Source organism: Oncorhynchus tshawytscha, linkage group LG02 (assembly GCF_018296145.1).
Source record: "Oncorhynchus tshawytscha isolate Ot180627B linkage group LG02, Otsh_v2.0, whole genome shotgun sequence".
Lineage (NCBI taxonomy): Eukaryota > Metazoa > Chordata > Actinopteri > Salmoniformes > Salmonidae > Oncorhynchus > Oncorhynchus tshawytscha.
Window position 1 is genome coordinate 20,860,087 of NC_056430.1, and position 18,116 is coordinate 20,878,202.

An 18,116-nucleotide genomic window follows, 5' to 3' on the forward strand; every position below is an offset into this window, starting at 1 on the left:
ACAAAGTAGCTCCCCTATTTACACAAATGACAACACATTATGTCACTCAATTCAGTGCTTCTTAGTTCTATGTATCAAACAGTTATTTCAGTTGTAGTATAACCTGGGAAATCTGGAGAGTCCCCAGCTGATTGCAGACCCATAAGTTTAATAAATTGTAACAATAAAACAATAACAAAGCTCATAAACAACAGAATGGCCAAAGTATTACCAGACCTGATACATAAAATACATGACCAAAAGTATGTGGACATGTTTCCATTCCGCCACAAGAGCATTAGTGAGGTCGGGCACTGATGTTGGGTGATTTAGCCTGGCTTGCAGTCGGTGTTCCAATTCTTCCCAAAGGTGTTCGATAGGGTTGAGGTCAGGTCTCTGTGCAGGCCAGTCAAGTTCTTCCACACCGATCTCGACAAACCATTTCTGTATGGACCTTGCTTTGTGCACGGGTCATTGTCATGCTGAAACAGAAAATGGCCTACCTCAAATTGTTGCCACAAAGTTGGAAGCAAAGAATCGTCTAGAATGCCATTGTATGCTGTAGCGTTAAGATTTCCTTCACTGGAACTAAGGGGCCTAGCCAGGCATCCGCCAAACCCAGATTTGTCTGTCGGACTGCCAGATGGAGGACAGATGATTGCGCTTCATCACTCAGCAGTCTCGTTCTATTAGCTTGTGTGACCTACCATTTCATGGCTGACTCCTAGACATTTCCAATTCACAATAGCAGTACTTACAGTTGACCAAGGAAGCTCAAATACGGCAGAAAATTCACGAACTGACTTGTTGGAAAGGTGGCATCCTATTTCGGTGCCATGTTGAGAGTCACTGAGCTCTTCAGTAAGGCCATTCTACTGCCAATGTTTGTCTATGGAGATTGCATGGCTATGTGCTCGATTTTATACACCTGTCAGCAACAGGTGTGGCTGAAATAGCCGAAACCAGTCATTTGAAGGGGAGTCCACATACTTTTGTATATATAGTGTATATGTTTTTTCACCCATCTACACACAATACCCAATAATGACAAAGTGATATGTCTTTAGAATTTTTTTTACAAATGAATTGAAAATTAGATACAGAAATATCAAATTTACATAAGAATTCACACCCCTGAGACAATACTTTGAAGAAGCACCTTTGGCAGTGTTTACAGCTGTGCATCTTTCTGGGTAAGTCTCTAAGAGCTTTCCACACCTGGATTGTGCAACATTTGCTGATTATTATTTTCAAAATTCTTCAAACTCTGTCAAATTGTTTGTTGATCATTGCTAGATAACCATTTGCCATAGATTTTCAAGAGAGTAGAGTAGGCCCCTTTCTTGCAGTCAAATGACCAAATTGCCCTCTAGTCGCCTCATTGGTGGAATGTTATTCATATTTGAATTAACATTATTTTTCAAACGCCTCAAATCTTTTTTTTCTATGTCAAATGGTTTTGTCATGTTTCATTCTTCAGTGATGTATATAAAGTGTAATATTAAGATGCAAACTCAAAATTGAATACATTTATTGTGTATACTTTTGTTTCAAAGTAGATTTGTTTAAAACTGCCAAGACACATTCTAGGTGACCCTGATTTATCTGCTTCATTAAAAGGGTTAAGTTAAAACTGTAACTCGCCACTCAGGAACATTCACTGTCTTCTTGGTAAGCAACACCAGTGTGAATTGTGTTTTAGGGTATTGTCCTGCTGAAAGGGAATTCATCTCCCAGTGTCTGGTGGAAAGCAGACTAAATCAGGTATTCCTCTAAGATTTTGTCTGTGCTTAGCTTCATTCCATTTCATAAATGTTTTTTATCCTAAATCCTCCCCAATCCTTAACGATTACAAGCATACCCATAACATGATGCGGCCAACGCTATGCTTGAAAAGGTGTAGAGTGGTACACAGTAATGTGTTGTATTGGATTTGCCCCAAACATAATTCAGGACAAAAAGTTAATTGCTTTGACAATTTCTTTTTCAGTATTACTTTAGTGCCTTGTTGCAAACAGGATGCACATTTTGGAATATTGTTTATTCTGTACAGGCTTCCTTCATTTCACTCTGCCAATAACTGTAGGTTATTATTGTGGAGTAACTACATGTTGTTGATCCATCCTCAGTTTTCTCCTATCACAGCCATTAAACTCTGTAAACTGTTTTAAAGTCACCATTGGCCTTATGGTGAAATATCTGAGTGGTTTCCTTCCTCTCCGGAAACTGATTTTAGAAGGACGCCTGTATCTTTGTAGTGACTGGGTGTATTGATACACCATGTGCCAAGGGATATTCAAAGTCAATTTTTTTATTTGTACCCCTCTCCCTAATAGGTGTCCTTCTTTGCGAGGCATTGGAAAACCTCCCTGATCTTTGTGGTTGAATCTATGTTTGAAATTCACTGCTCGACTGAGGGACCTTACAGATTATTGTATGTGTAAGGTAAAGAGATGAGGTGGTCATTTAAAAATCATATTAAACACTATTAATGCACACGGAGTCCATGCAACAAATTATGTGACGTGACAAATATTTACTCCTGAACTTATTTAGGCTTGCCATAACAAAATGGTTGAATGCTTATTGACTCAAGACTTTTCAGCTTTTCATTTTTAATTCATTTGTAAATAATTCCACTTTGACATTATATGGTATTGTGTGTAGGCCAGTGACAAAAAACAAATAACTCTTGGATACCATTTTTATGTCTCCGTGTCCAGCATGAAGGACGTTAAAGGTAGTTTCGCTACCTCTAGTTAGCATTGGCTCGTGAAACTACCTCTAACTTCATCGGTGAATACAGGTGATAAATGTATTAATCGTTTTTACAAATGATAATGAGGCTGTGGAAGGTATACAGCTGTGTACATTTGGCTACATTTGCTCACTGCTGCCCAACAGTTCATATTGACTACAATAGATGAATCTGTTACCACACCATTATCTGTTGCAAAGAGACAGGCCTTCCAGTAGGGGAGAGTGGGGTAATTTGAGCCAAAAGGCCAAGTTAAGCCACCCTTGTTTCTATTTTGAAAGTGTTTTAAAAATTATAAAGTGTTTGTTTGGTGTTAAGCCTTTGTTAAAATATGCTTAAAATGATACAAAAAAAGTCATAGTAATTGTGTTGAATTGTGTTTGGGAAATAACGTTTCAAAAAGGTAGTGGTAATATTTCAGAAAGAAATTTGTAGGTGGCTTAACTTACCCTGCCCGCGGCTCAGCTTACCCCATTTCCGTAGTAAGTTGTGCAAAAGAGACCAATTTTTTGGGACAAGCTACTGTATATTTTCAAATCTGTAATGTTTACATGAACTCAGAATATTTCCAGGGATACACAACGTCCTGAAATATAAGTAGATATCTTTGTTAGAAAGAAAACGAAATTTCCCTTGACAGAGTGATGCTGATTGTAAAAAAATGCTCAACTTACCCAACTCTCCCCTAGGTCTAGAGTCAATGTTATGTATGAATGTATCAGGTATGTGATCAGTATTGGTAGCATCATGAAAATAACAGCTCAGCTTGTGGTATAAATCCTTGCGTTGAGGGAATCCCAAACCACAGAGGGTTCTGCTGTTTCAGTCATTGATTTCTAACTCTTAACCAGGACATCAATCCTGCGAGCTGTCACCCTCTGCCACCCCTGATCCTCTCTTTATTCAGAGTGAGTGACATATAGACAGATGAATCCACTGGAGGGGTTGTGTGGTTGTTAAAACCAACGATCACTGCTTACTGAGACGACACAGTCAACCTCAATCCTACAGTATTCAATGCAGTCGCCTCTGGTATAACAATAGTAGATTATATATTTTTTGGGCTCACCTGTTTTGCCTGTTATTGATTGCAAACATATCAGTTGTTTGCAAAAAAATCATTGAGTTAATAAGCCGCTTACAAACATGGTCTCTTTTTTGCTTTCTCGAGTAAGGCAGCTCCAAAATGCAGGTGTTTCAGCCAAGCTCAGTGTTTTCTGTGGTGGTTGTGCCGTGATTGGCTCAGTATTCTGTCACTCATGGGGACACTATGCCACCGCCAAGTCTAAGGGTAGAACTTTATGGAAGCCCCTTGGGTACTGCCATAATGAAGAATTATTTGTGCCCCGCTCAAAACAACTGTAAACTAGAAACTGGGAAATATGACTTCAATAAGTTCAAGAAAACTGGGAACGCAGGAAAAAAATATGTAATATGTAATATGCCAGGGAGACTGTATACTGTAGCTAAGAAAGTAATACTAAGTGTATGTTGTGTAGTAAGCTGTAAGTAGCCCATGTGCCTCACCCTAATAATTTGGTCTATTTTCCCCTCTTTATTTTGCATACTGTTCTGACTTGGTGGTGCACATGTAGCCTATAACCTGTTTTAGAGAAATGTAATAATATAATTTTGCAAGAGCTTTCATTGTCTGCTTATATGCCCACTTTATTTATCCTATGGTTCTGACTTGATGTTGTAACGGTTTTCTAGTGGTGATGAAGGAGAGTCGGACCAAACTGCAGCGTGTCGATTGCGATCCATGTTTAATACAACAAAGAAAACACGAACACTACACAAAACAATAAACGAAACCGAAACAGCCTATCTGGTGCAAACTAACAGAGAGTACACATAGGACACTAAGGACAATCACCCACGACAAACTCAAAGAATATGGCTGCCTAAATATGGTTCCCAATCAGAGACAACGATAAGCACCTGCCTCTGATTGAGAACCACTCCAGACAGCCATAGACCTTGCTAGACAACCCACTAAGCTACAATCCCAATACCACCACCAAAACCCCAAGACAAACACACCACAATTACAAAAACCCCATGCCACACCCTGGCCTGACCAAATACATAAAGATAAACACAAAATACTTTGACCAGGGCGTGACAGAACCCCCCTAAGGTGCGGACTCCCGAACGCACCTCAAAACAATAGGGAGGGTCCGGGTGGGCGTCTGTCCATGGTGGCGGCTCCGGCGCGGGACGTGGACCCCACTCCTTTAATGTCTTAGTCCCCTCTCCCTTCGTCCCTGGATAGTCCACCCTCGCCGCCGACCATGGCCTAGTAGTCCTCACCCAGAACCCCACTGGACTGAGGAGCAGATCGGGACTGAAGGACAGCTCGGGACCGAGGCAGCTCGGGACTGAGGGGAAGCTCGGGAGTGAGAGAAAGCTCAGGAGTGAGAGAAAGCTCAGGAGTGAGAGAAAGCTCAGGAGTGAGAGGAAGCTCAGGAGTGAGAGGAAGCTCAGGAGTGAGAGGAAGCTCAGGAGTGAGAGGAAGCTCAGGAGTGAGAGGAAGCTCAGGAGTGAGAGGAAGCTCAGGCAGGTAGATAGATCTACCAGCTCCTGGCTGGCTGGTGGTTTCAGCAGATCCTGGCTGACTGGCAGATCCTGGCTGACTGGCAGATCCTGGTTGACTGGCAGATCTGGAAGAGTCTGGTTGACTGGCAGATCTGGAAGAGTCTGGTTGACTGGCAGATCTGGAAGAGTCTGGTTGACTGGCAGATCTGGAAGAGTCTGGTTGACTGGCAGATCTGGAAGAGTCTGGTTGACTGGCAGATCTGGAAGAGTCTGGTTGACTGGCAGATCTGGAAGAGTCTGGTTGACTGGCAGATCTGGAAGAGTCTGGCTGACTGGCAGATCTGGAAGAGTCTGGCTGACTGGCAGATCTGGCGGCGCTGGGCAGACTGGCGGCGCTGGGCAGACTGGCGGCGCTGGGCAGACTGGCGGCGCTGGGCAGACTGGCGGCGCTGGGCAGACTGGCGGCGCTGGGCAGACTGACGACGCTGGGCAGACTGACGACGCTGGGCAGACTGGCGGCGCTGGGCAGACTGGCGGTGCTGGGCAGACTGGCGATGCTGGGCAGACTGGCAATGCTGGGCAGACTGACGGCGCTGGGCAGACTGGCGACGCTGGGCAGACTGGGGGCACTGGCGGCGCTGGGCAGACTGGCGGCACTAGCTGCTCCATATAGGCTGACAGCTCTGGCGGCTTCTTACAGACTGACCGCTCTGGCGGCTCCGTGCTGACTGGCAGCTCCTTGCAGACTGGCAGCTCCTTACAGACTGACAGCTCCGTGCAGACTGGCAGCTCCTTGCAGACTGGCAGCTCCATGCAGACTGGCAGCTCCATGCAGACTGGCAGCTCCATGCAGACTGGCAGCTCGGGCTGCTTCATGTAGACTGACAGCTCTGGCTGCTCCATGCGGACTGACAGCTCTGGCTGCTCCATGTAGACTGACTGCTTCATGCAGACTGGCAGCTCGGGCTGCTTCATGTAGACTGACAGCTCTGGCTGCTCCATGCAGACTGACAGCTCTGACTGCTCCATGCAGACTGACAGCTCTGGCTGCTTCATGCAGACTGGCAGCTCTGGCTGCTCCATGCGGACTGACAGCTCTGGCTGCTCCATGTAGACTGACTGCTTCATGCAGACTGGCAGCTCGGGCTGCTTCATGTAGACTGACAGCTCTGGCTGCTCCATGCAGACTGACAGCTCTGACTGCTCCATGCAGACTGACAGCTCTGGCTGCTTCATGCAGACTGGCAGCTCTGGCTGCTCCATGTAGACTGGCTGCTTCATGTAGACTGGCAGCTCGGGCTGCTTCATGTAGACTGACAGCTCTGGCTGCTCCATGCGGACTGACAGCTCTGGCTGCTTCATGTAGACTGACAGCTCTGGCTGCTCCATGCGGACTGACAGCTCTGGCTGCTCCATGCAGACTGACAGCTCTGGCTGCTTCATGCAGACTGGCAGCTCTGGCTGCGCTGAACAGGCGGGAGACTCCTGCAGCGCTGTGTCGGAGGAAGGCTCTGGCTGCGCTAAACAGGCGGGAGACTCCGGCAGCGCTGGAGATGAGGAAAGCTCTAACAGCGCTAGATAGGCGGGAGACTCCGGCAGCGCAGGAGAGGAGAAAAGCTCTGGCTGCGCTAAACAGGCGGGAGGCTGGCTGCGCTGAACAGGCGGGAGGCTCGGGCAGCGCTGTAGAGGAGAAAGGCTCTGGCTGCGCTAAACAGGCGGGAGACTCCAGCAGCGCAGGAGAGGAGAAAAGCGCTGGCTGCGCTGAACAGGCGAGGCACACTGAAGGCCTGGTGCGTGGTGCTGGAACTGGTGGTACTGGATCGAGGACACGCACAGGAAGCCTGGTGCGGGGAGCTGCTACCGGAGGGCTGGGGTGTGGAGGTGGTACTGGATAGACCGGACCGTGCAGGCGCACTGGAGCTCTTGAGCACCGAGCCTGCCCAACCTTACCTGGCTCGATGCCCACTCTAGCCCGGCCGATACGAGGAGCTGGAATATACCGAACCGGGCTGTGCACCCGCACTGGAGACACCGTGCGCTCCACAGCATAACACGGTGCCTGCCCGGTCTCTCCAGCCCCCGGTAAGCACAGGGAGTTTGCGCAGGTCTCCTACCTGGCATAGCCATACTCCCTGTGAGCCCCCAAGAAATTTTTGGGGCTGACTCTCGGGCTTCCATCCGCTCTGCCGTGCTAGCTCCTCATAATGCCGCCTCTCTGCTTTTGCTGCCTCCAGCTCGGCTTTGGGGCGACAATAATCTCCAGGCTCATTCCAGGGTCCTTTACCGTCCAATTCCTCCTCCCATGTCCATATCTCCAGGTGGTGCAACCTCTCCCACTGTAGCTGCTGCTGCTCCTGCTGCTGCTGCCTCTGTTGCCTCTTCTCCTGTTGCTCCTTTGGGCGGCTACACTCCCCTGGTTTAGCCCAGGGTCCTCTCCCGTCGAAGATCTCCTCCCATGACCAGAGATCCTTGTTGAGCATCTCCTTTTTCGGCTGCTCCTGCCTGTTGACACGCCGCTTGGTCCGTTGGTGGTGGGTGATTCTGTAACGGTTTTCTAGTGGTGATGAAGGAGAGTCGGACCAAACTGCAGCGTGTCGATTGCGATCCATGTTTAATACAACAAAGAAAACACGAACACTACACAAAACAATAAACGAAACCGAAACAGCCTATCTGGTGCAAACTAACAGAGAGTACACATAGGACACTAAGGACAATCACCCACGACAAACTCAAAGAATATGGCTGCCTAAATATGGTTCCCAATCAGAGACAACGATAAGCACCTGCCTCTGATTGAGAACCACTCCAGACAGCCATAGACCTTGCTAGACAACCCACTAAGCTACAATCCCAATACCACCACCAAAACCCCAAGACAAACACACCACAATTACAAAAACCCCATGCCACACCCTGGCCTGACCAAATACATAAAGACAAACACAAAATACTTTGACCAGGGCGTGACAGATGTACAGGGAGAACACTGTAAGAACGGCCCATGTTCTGAACTCTGTCGCTGTACATTTCAAAAGTGCTGAATAAATCGTTATATTGACTGCGTCCGTCCTAGCTCGCTCATTAATGTCTTAATCGATATTACGGATTGCCTCTTATCTGCTTGTCGTCCCCTTATGCCATAGTTAGTACATCTCAATTGTCAGGAGAAACCACATTTACTTTAATAAACGAGTCAGACATATTTTTTTAAGGCAGTAAATTAGGCTAAATTAACTCTTTCACTGTCGGACAAGGCTCCGCTGATAGCCAGGTGGTAAGGTGTTGGGACTGCTGTTGGGACAGCTTTATGCAGGCCCTAACAGTTTGTGAGCACCGTTTGTCACCGTTATAATGCAATTCATGTATTGTTTAGTGTTGTGTTGTGTTGTGTAATGGCTTTGCTGGCATGCATCCCACATTTTTTGAGGTGTTTGCCCTACCAAGATCTTCCCGCTAAAATCGTCACTGGGTATAACACAAAAGAAAAAAGCAGTGAAAAGTGTTTGAGGTAAAATATCTAACTCTGAATAAAATGATTTGAATGTGTGAGCTCAGTCTGGATCCGATAGACTATTCCCTATGGTAAAAGGCGTTGGAGTTGTTGACAGTAGCTTGCTGTGCTGATACCTCCCCTGAGGTTGACAGCATCCACAGTGATATCATACTAATAAGAACTGATGCTATTTCTGCTCCATGACATGTGTAGGCAGCTAGGCAAATGTCCAGTACAACATCAGATCAATGAAGATTCCATTCCACCCACTGACAAGCTTATTATGTTCATATCAAAGATGTAACACATACACATGCACAGAGGCACAAACATACTCATAGAAGTCAACCCCACAGTGGATAACAAGTCTTACCTTTGCTTCTCAAATGTTCTCTTGCAGTGTTCAGAGACCAAGGTCTGGAAGTAAACAAAGTCAAAAGAAGATCTGGAATCAGAGACAACATATATAGAGGGCTACTAATAACCCATCAAAGTATTAGTTTTAGTTAGAGTAAGTGTCTTTGTCTCCCGGTTATGATGTCAAAGGGAGTGAATGTGCTATACTCTGTTCATGCTGCCTATTCCTGACCTGGGATGCTGTAGACCACATACAGCAGCCTCTGTCCATACTACATTCTGTCTCTTTTGGGTGGTTATGTGTTACTCCATTACGGCTCATCCCCAAAAGATGCCATACTCTGTTAAATACAAAAAACAATGTTTTAATTGAGAAGTAGGCATTGGTCTGACGCCAAAAAAGAAAGGAAATTCATATGAGCACCACAGCGCCTACTCCACTCATGCTCTACCAAGGTTTTCCAGTACACAGCATTAACTTACAACAGTTGCTATGTTGGTCTCTTGTACTTCAAACAATGCGTATGCAGGTTGCTTAGGATTCAAACCTTCTCAAACAGCCAAATTCATACTCTTAGAGGAAGTGCTCCCACAATAATGGAATTCGTACCACATTCAAGTATTGGATTCTTCACACACCACACTAATCCCATTCCAATACCTTTTCAATTATATGAAAGCAATCTTTGCTTTTATACTTATTATACCATCATGCTGTCATGGTTCCACCTGTCACCAGAGGGCAGCAAAGACCGTCCTAGAGACATTAACGACGCTCAGTGTGTCCTATTTACTCATTATGATTTATCTGTTAAAAGTGGTGTGTTTTCTGTTTTCTGTTGTCCTTTGCTGAAGCTTGAATTATGTGCCATGTGCATTTGTCTCCTGAGTGAGTTTTCGAGACATGGTGTTTGTTGTTTTCCCAGTGTTACTGTGATCCTTCCGTTACCGTGTCTCAGTAAAGTATTATGTTTATCCTTAACCGCTGATTCCTCATCTGGTCTCTTCTCTGCACCTGGGTCCAACCTCACCATGTCACAGCAAGCTTCAGCCCACAACATGGACCCAGTAGAGATCACCCAGATCAAGAATGTTGTAACCCACCAAGGAGCACTGCTGGAGTGGCAGCTAGAACAACTCTTCCAGATATCAGAAACTCTCCAGGCACTTACCAACTCCCTCCAACCACAGTCCAACCCTAACCCAGAAGGAGCCAATGCCCAAGTCTCATCACCCAGTGCTACAGGCATTGCCATAGTTCCTCAAGGGAACCTGCACTGTGAAACAAAGATCCCAGCCCCCAAGTGGTATAACAGCCACCCGGGAGAATGCAAGGGGTTCCTCACCCAGTGCTCTCTGGTGTTCGAGCTACAGTCCTCCTCGTTCTACACCGATCAGACCATAATCACCTACATAAGCTCTCTACTCTTGAGCAAGTTGTGGGCAACAGCAGCCACCATCCTGCAGCTCCATATTAGCCTTCACTGTCGAGCTGAGATGAGTCTTTGACCCCCCAGTCAGCGGACGAGAAGCAGTCAGCCATTGAATTCCGCACCCTCGCCTCCAAGAGTGGATGGAATATGGAGGCACTGGTCAACGCTTTCCACCAGGGGTTGTCTAACTCCATCCAGGATGAACTGGCCTCTCGGGAACTGGGAGAGGACCTCGAGTCCCTGACCATGCTGGAAATCTGGATCGAAGACCGCCTCTGAGAACGCGTGAGACAGTGCTTTTCTTTACACCACCCCAGTATCCCAGTTTCCTGAGCACCCCAAGCCCTTCAAACTCAGCATTGAGGAGCCCATGCAGCTGGGACGCACACGTCTGAGCCCACAGGAGCATGACAGGTGCATGTGCGAAGGCTGCTGCCTCTACTGCGGAGGTCTCGGCCATCTCCGTGCCACATGTCCAGAGCTGACTGGAAACACCAGGGCTCGCCAGGACAAGGGCAGACCCTGACGAGCTGTGCAGTTATCCCCCGGATACCCAGTCACCATCTGTCACTACCCGCAACCCTCCAACGGGACAACCGTCAGCACCAGATTCAAGAATTCTTGGACTCCGGGGCTGCAGATAATTTCATTGATCAAGACATTGCCAGAGAATTACAAAGCCCCTGCGTGAAATGTCCCATCCCTCTGCAGATTCAAGCCCTTGATGGACGCCCCATTGGCTCTGCCCAGGTGGAATATCAGATCAAGCCCATTCTACTGCAGGTTGGGGTGAATCACTCAGAGACTCTTCATTTTCTTTTGATCATGGCTCCCAAGAACCCCCTTATCCTAGGGTACCCTTGGCTAGTGCTACATTAGCCACTACTCTCCTGGTCCACGGGACACCTACTAGACTGGGGTAAGAACTGCCAGAGTAAATATCTAAATACCCACCTAGAGCATCGCCGCGCCCCCTTGCATCCATTGAAGTCCAAGACTTCTCCGCTCTCCCTTCCCAATACTTCAACCTCCGGGAGTCCTTCAGTAAGAGACAAGCAGCCCCCCGCCCTCCTCATCGTTCATACGACTGCACCATAGAACTCCTACCCGGCTCCACCCCTCCCCGGGGCCATCTTTACTCCTTCCTGATCCCCGAAGCTGCAGTCATGGACAATTACATACCCCTGATGTCCACCGCCTTGGAGCAGGCCCAGGGGGCCCAATTCTTCACCAAACTGGACCTCCGCAACGCTTACAATCTGGTGAGAATCAAGGAGGGAGATGAATGGAAAACTGCCTATTATACCCCTAGTGACCACCATGAGTATTTAGTCATGCCATTCGGATTATCGTACTCACCGGCAGTCTTCCAAGCATGGTCAATGACACTCTTAGGGATATGTTGAATCAGTTCGTCTTTGTTTACCTCAACAACATCCTGATCTTCTCCAAGACAATTCCTGAACACATCCTGCGCGTCCGCCAAGTCCTGATTGAGAAGATTGAGAAGTGTGAGTGTCCCAAGTCTCTTTCCTGGGCCACATTATCTCTACCGCCGGCGTCCAATTTTTACAGCCGTTTTATTTGGAAATTTCACGGCCCTAAGTCCCAGACACATTTTGGCTGGACCCCTGAGGCTGACAGGGCATTCATGGAGCTCAAGGGACGTTTCACTTCCGGACCCATCCTTGTTCATCCTGATCCTACTCATCCCTTCATGGTAGAGGTGGATGCCTCAGACACTGGAGCAGGGGCGGTCCTTTTACAGCAGAACGAGCAGAACGAGGGGGACAGGAGAATGCACCCAAGTGCCTTTCTTTGCAAGCGATTCTCGCCAGTGGAACACAACTACGATGTAGGCAACCAGGAGCTCTTGGCAGTCAAGTGGACCCTTGAGGGGTGGAGACACTGGTTAGAGGGGGCACCTCATCCTTTCGTGATCTAGACAGACCAAAAAAACTTGGTCTCCATTCATGAAGCCAGGAGGTTGAATGCTCGCCAGGCTAGGTGGGCTCTGTTTTTAACAGGTTCAACTTCACTCTAGTCTATCGCCCGGGATCCAATAATCAGAAAGCAGATGCCATGTCCCGCCAACATGATGGCTCTAATGAGGAAAGGGAATCTGAGCCCATCATCCCCAGCCCCTCGCATTGTGCCTCCCGTGTTATGGAGTGTAGAGACCACGGTATGACAAGCCCAGACCTGAGAACCTGACTCCGGCGGGGGTCCCAATAACAGACTTTATGTTCCGCGATCAGCCCGTTCTCGAGTGCTACAATGGGGACACTCCTCTAAATTAACTGGGCATCCAGGGGTTAATCGGACACTGGAGTTCCTGAGGCAGAAATGCTGGTAGCCCAACATGATTGAGGATGTGAGATCCACCTGTGGTCAAGCTAGTCCTCACGACAGCGACCGGCTGGGTTGCTCCAACCTCTGCCCATCCCCAGCCGCAGACGGCACTGGTCCCACCTGTCCATAGAATTTATCACAGGGTTACCTCCATCCCATGGGCTTACCACTAACCTGGTGGTCATGGATCAGTTCTCCAATGCAGCCCATTTCATTGCCTTACCCAAGTTGCCCTCAGCGAATTTGCAAATAAATTCATTAAAAATGCTACAATGTGATTTTCTGGATTTTTTTTCCTCATTTTGTCTGTCATAGTTGAAGTGTACCTATGATGAAAATTACAGGCCTCTCTCATCTTTTTAAGTGGGAAAACTTGCACAATTGGTGGCTGACTAAATACTTTTTTGCCCCACTGTATACAGTACCAGTCAAAAGTTTGGACACACCTACTCGTTCCAGGGTTTTTCTTTATATTTAGAATATTCTACATTGTATAATAATAGTGAAGATATCAAAACTATGTCATCAGATGACCTGGCTTCCACAACCAACCTGATCTCAACCCATTTGAGAGGGTTTGGGATAAGTTGGACCGCAGAGTGAAGGAGAAGCAGCAAACAAGTGCTCAGCGTATGTGGGAACTCCTTCAAGACTGTTGGGAAAGCATTTCAGGTAATCAATGCAAATGGTGCCTACTTTGAAGAATCGAAAATCTAAAATCTGTTTTGGTTTCTACATGATTTCATATGTGTTATTTCATAGTGTTGATGTTTTCACTATTACTCTACAATGTAGAAAATTGTAAAAAATAAAGAAAAACCCTTGAATGAGTTGTAAGGGTTCTCGTCCTCCTCTTCTGAGGAGGAGTAGCGAGAAGGATCGGAGGACCAATGTGCAGCGTGGTAAGTGTCCATAATGTTTTTTAATAAAGACAATAGAACATTTGAACAAAAACAACAAATGATGACGTGAATATACAAAACTGAAAACAGTACCGTGTGGACCAAACACTCACACGGAAAACAAACACCCACAACCCAAAAGTGAAACCCAGGCTACCTAAGTATGATTCTCAATCAGGGACAACGATTGACAGCTGCCTCTGATTGAGAACCATACTAGGCTGAACTCAAAAAACAACATAGAATAACAAACATAGACTGCCCACCCAAGTCACCCCCTGACCATACTAAAACAAAGATATAATAACAGAACTAAGGTCAGAACGTGACATGAGTAGGTGTGTTTTGACTGGTACTGTATATAAACTCAGCAAAAAAAGAAACGTCCTCTCACTGTCAACTGTGTTTATTTTCAGCAACATGTTGAAATATTTGCATAACCATAACAAGATTAAACAACTGAGACATAAACTGAACAAGTTCCACAGACGTGACTAACAGAAATGGAATAATGTGTTATCCCACTCTCTACCAAGGCACCTGCATGTTCCCGGACATTTCTGGGGGGAATGGCCCTAGCCCTCACCCTCCGATCCAACAGGTCCCAGACGTGCTCAATGGGATTGAGATCCAGGCTCTTCACTAGCATTGGCAGAACACTGACATTCTTGTTTTGCAGGAAATCACGCAAAGAACGAGCAGTATGGCTGATGGCATTTTCATGCTGGAGGGCCATGTCAGGATGAGCCTGCAGGAAGGGTACCACATGAGGGAGGAGGATGTCTTCCCTGTAACACACAGCGTTGAGATTGCCTGCAATGACAAGCTCAGTCCGATGATGCTGTGATACACCGCCCCAGACCACAACGGACCCTCCACCTCCAAATCGATCCCGCTCCAGAGTACAGGCCTCGGTGTAATGCTCATTCCTTCGACGATAAGCGTGAATCCGACCATCACCCCCGGGGAGACAAAACTGCGACTCGTCAGTGAAGAGCACTTTTTGCCAGTCCTGTCTGAACCAGCGACGGTGGGTTTGGGCCCATAGGCAACGTTGTTGCCTGTGATGTCTGGTGCGGATCTGCCTTTCAATAGGCCTACTAGCCCTCAGTCCAGCATCTCTCAGCCTATTGCGGACAGTCTGAGCGCTGATGGAGGGATTGTGAGTTCCTGGTGTAACTCGGGCAGTTGTTGTTGCCATCCTGTACCTGTCCCACAGGTGTTGTTACACATGGTCTGCCACTGCGAAGACTATCAGCTGTTCGTCCTGTCTCCCTGTAGCGCTGTCTTAGGCGTCTCACAGTAGTGCAATTTATTGCCCTGGCCACATCTACAGTCCTCATGCCTCCTTGCAGCATGCCTAAGCTACGTTCACACAGGTGAGCAGGGACCCTTTCTTTTGGTGCTTTTCAGAGTCAGTAGAAAGGCCTCTTTAGTGTCCTAAGTTTTCATAACTGTGACCTTAATTGCCTACCGTCTGTAAACTGTTAGTTCTACAGGTGCATGTTCATGAAATGTTTATTGTTCATTGAACAAGCATGGGAAACAGTGTTTAAACCCTTTACAATGAAGATCTGTGAAGTTATTTGGATTTTGACTAATTATCTTTGAAAGACAGGGTCCTGAAAAAGGGGCGTTTCTTATTTTGCTGAGTTTATATATTTTTTAATAGCAAGACACTGTAAAGTCAATTATTTCTCTGAATAGTATGAATTAGGCTGTTTGAGAAAGTTTGAATTCTTAGCAACCTGCATACACATTGTTTAAATTACAATATATCAACATAGTTACTGTAGTAGGTCAAAGCTGTGCAATTCTACACATTTTGCTATGCAGCTGAGAGAAAATGTTGCAGGTTTAAAGCTATTTGCTTGCTATTCTACATATTCTGCCGTAGAACTGAGAGTACATTTAGCAGTTTTAAAGCTTGTTTCCTGCAATTCAATGCATTTTACCATGGATAATGTGATATTTTGCTAAACTTTTAAAACAAAAAGAATACTGATTTTTTTAAAAATGGAATCTTCAATTTTCCCTGACTGTCTAGCTGTTATTTTGGTGATTGAAAGTTCTCAAAGATTATATTATACAAAAATATATAGTTCCATTATCTTTTCTTTGTACTTTATTTCTGGTTTAAGTTTACATTTAAATCATTTTAGCATCCCTAAAATGTATTTCCCGAAAAATGTATACAATTCGGAAAGTATTCAGACCCCTTACCTTTTTCGATCATTTGTTACGTTACAGCCTTATTAAAAAATGTCATCTTCAATCTACACACAATACACTATAATAACAAAACGAAAACAGGGTTTTAGACATTTTTGGTGTTAAAAAACAAAAATGCCTGATTTACATAAGTATTCAGACCCTTTGCAATAAGACTACATTGAGCTCAGGTGCATGTTGAGTCATAGATCTGGGGAAGGGTACCAAAAAATGTCACTCTGACCCGATGGTCACTGACAGAGCTCCGGAGTTCCTCTGTGTAGATGACAGAAACTTCCAGAAGGACAACCATCTCTGCAGCACTCCACCAAGCAGGCCTTTTTGGTAGAGTGGCCAGATGGAAGCCAGTCCTCAGTAAAGGCACATGACAGCCAACGTGGAGTTTGCCAAAAGGCACCTAAAGGACACTCAGACCATGGGAAACAAGATTCTCTGGTCTGTTGAAAACAAGATTGAACTATTTGGCCTGAATGGCAAGCGTCACATCTGGAGGAAACCAGGCACAGCTCATCACCTGTCCAATACCATCCCTATGGTGAAATATAGTGGTGGCAGCATCATGCTGTGGGGGTGTTTTTCAGTGGCAGGCACTGGGAGACTAGTCAGGTTTGAGGGAAAGATGAATGGAGCCAAGTACAGAGTGATCCTTGATGAAAACCTGTTCCAGAGAGCTCAGGACCTCAAGTGAAGGTTCACCTTCCAAGAGGACAATGACCCTAAGCACACAGCCAAGACAACACAGAAGTGGCTCTGAAAGTCCTTGAGTGGCCCAGCCAAAGCCCGGACAGATCAAACAACTCTGGAGGGACCTGAAAATAGCTGTGCAGTGACGCTCCCCATCCAACCTGGCAGAGCTTGAGAGGATCTGCAGAGAAGAATAGTAGAAATTCAATTTAGAATAAGGCTGTAACGTTAACAAAATGTGGAAAAAGTGAAGGGGTCTGAATACATTCCGAATGCACTGTATATTTTGTTTTACAATGTTTGGACTTAGGTCAAGCGGCCCATCCAAGGATTGCAGTTGTAGAAAAATCCCTCTCAAGCATAAGAGTACCTGTACCTATACCTGTACCTATGCTAGATAGCTGCCATTCAGCTGTTTTTCTGATAACCTAATTATGTGAAGAGTAAAGGTCAGGTAGTTAATAGCTAGCTAGCTACTGCACTCAAAATGTAGCTAGCTTGTTAGTTAGTTAGCTACCTGGCTAGCTATTTAAATAAAAGCTGGAACGACCTAGCTGTAATGATTACAAGTATCCGCACTAGCTGGCAAAAAAAATGGGGGTGCTTATATTTGTCCTGTTTCACTGCGGCGGCAGGGTAGCCTAGTGGTTAGAGTGTTGGACTAGTAACCAGAAGGTTGCAAGTTCAAATCCCTGACAAGGTACAAATCTGTCATTCTGCCCCTGAACAGGCAGTTAACCCACTGTTCCTAGGCTGTCATTGAAAATAAGAATTGGTTCTTAACTGACTTGCCTAGTTAATTAAAGGTAAAAATAAAAAAACAGAATCTCTACTTGCACATGAGTTTACTGCACATCTATCACTACAGTGTTTAATTGCTATATTGTAAGTATTTTGCCACTATGGCCTATTTATTACCTCCCTTATCTTACATCATTTGTGCACACAGTATAAAGATTTTTTCTATTGTATTATTGACTGTATGTTTTGTTTATTCCATGTGTAACTCTGTGTTGTTGTTTGTGTCGCACTGCTTTGCTTTATCTTGGCCAGGTCACAGTTGTAAATGAGAACTTGATCTCAACTATACTACCTGGTTAAATTAAGGTTAAATAAAATGACAAATTAAAAACCACTCAGCCATGCTGCCAAAACAACCTCTATCGCCATAAGAGTGGAGACTGAACACTGCACCAAACTTTCCATTCCGAACTCTAACCAACAGCTCTCAATACTTATGACTCAACAAACATGTCATTCTCTGTTCTAAGGAAAATAATACTGTTGTCCTAAAGTAGATAACGCTTTACGCTATTGAGCCACTGAGCAAGGGTAGCATGTTGGGAGTGTATGTGAGTTCCTGTGCGTGTGTTAGGGGGCGTTTG

The 18,116-nt window shown here is 45.9% G+C and overlaps 1 protein-coding gene across 2 annotated transcripts in view; it reads right to left on the minus strand.

The window, feature by feature from the left end:
- LOC112219659 (extracellular sulfatase Sulf-2-like) overlaps positions 1-18,116 on the minus strand; it is an 89,309-nt gene that overhangs the window by 55,827 nt on the left and 15,366 nt on the right. The window contains exon 2 of one of the 2 annotated variants that reach the window (XM_042295071.1): positions 9,145-9,188. The exons of the other annotated variant lie outside the window; for it this stretch is intronic. The gene's annotated coding sequence lies outside the window, so the exon portion shown is untranslated. The remainder of the gene's footprint in view (positions 1-9,144; positions 9,189-18,116) is intronic. 2 annotated transcript variants of the gene reach the window in all.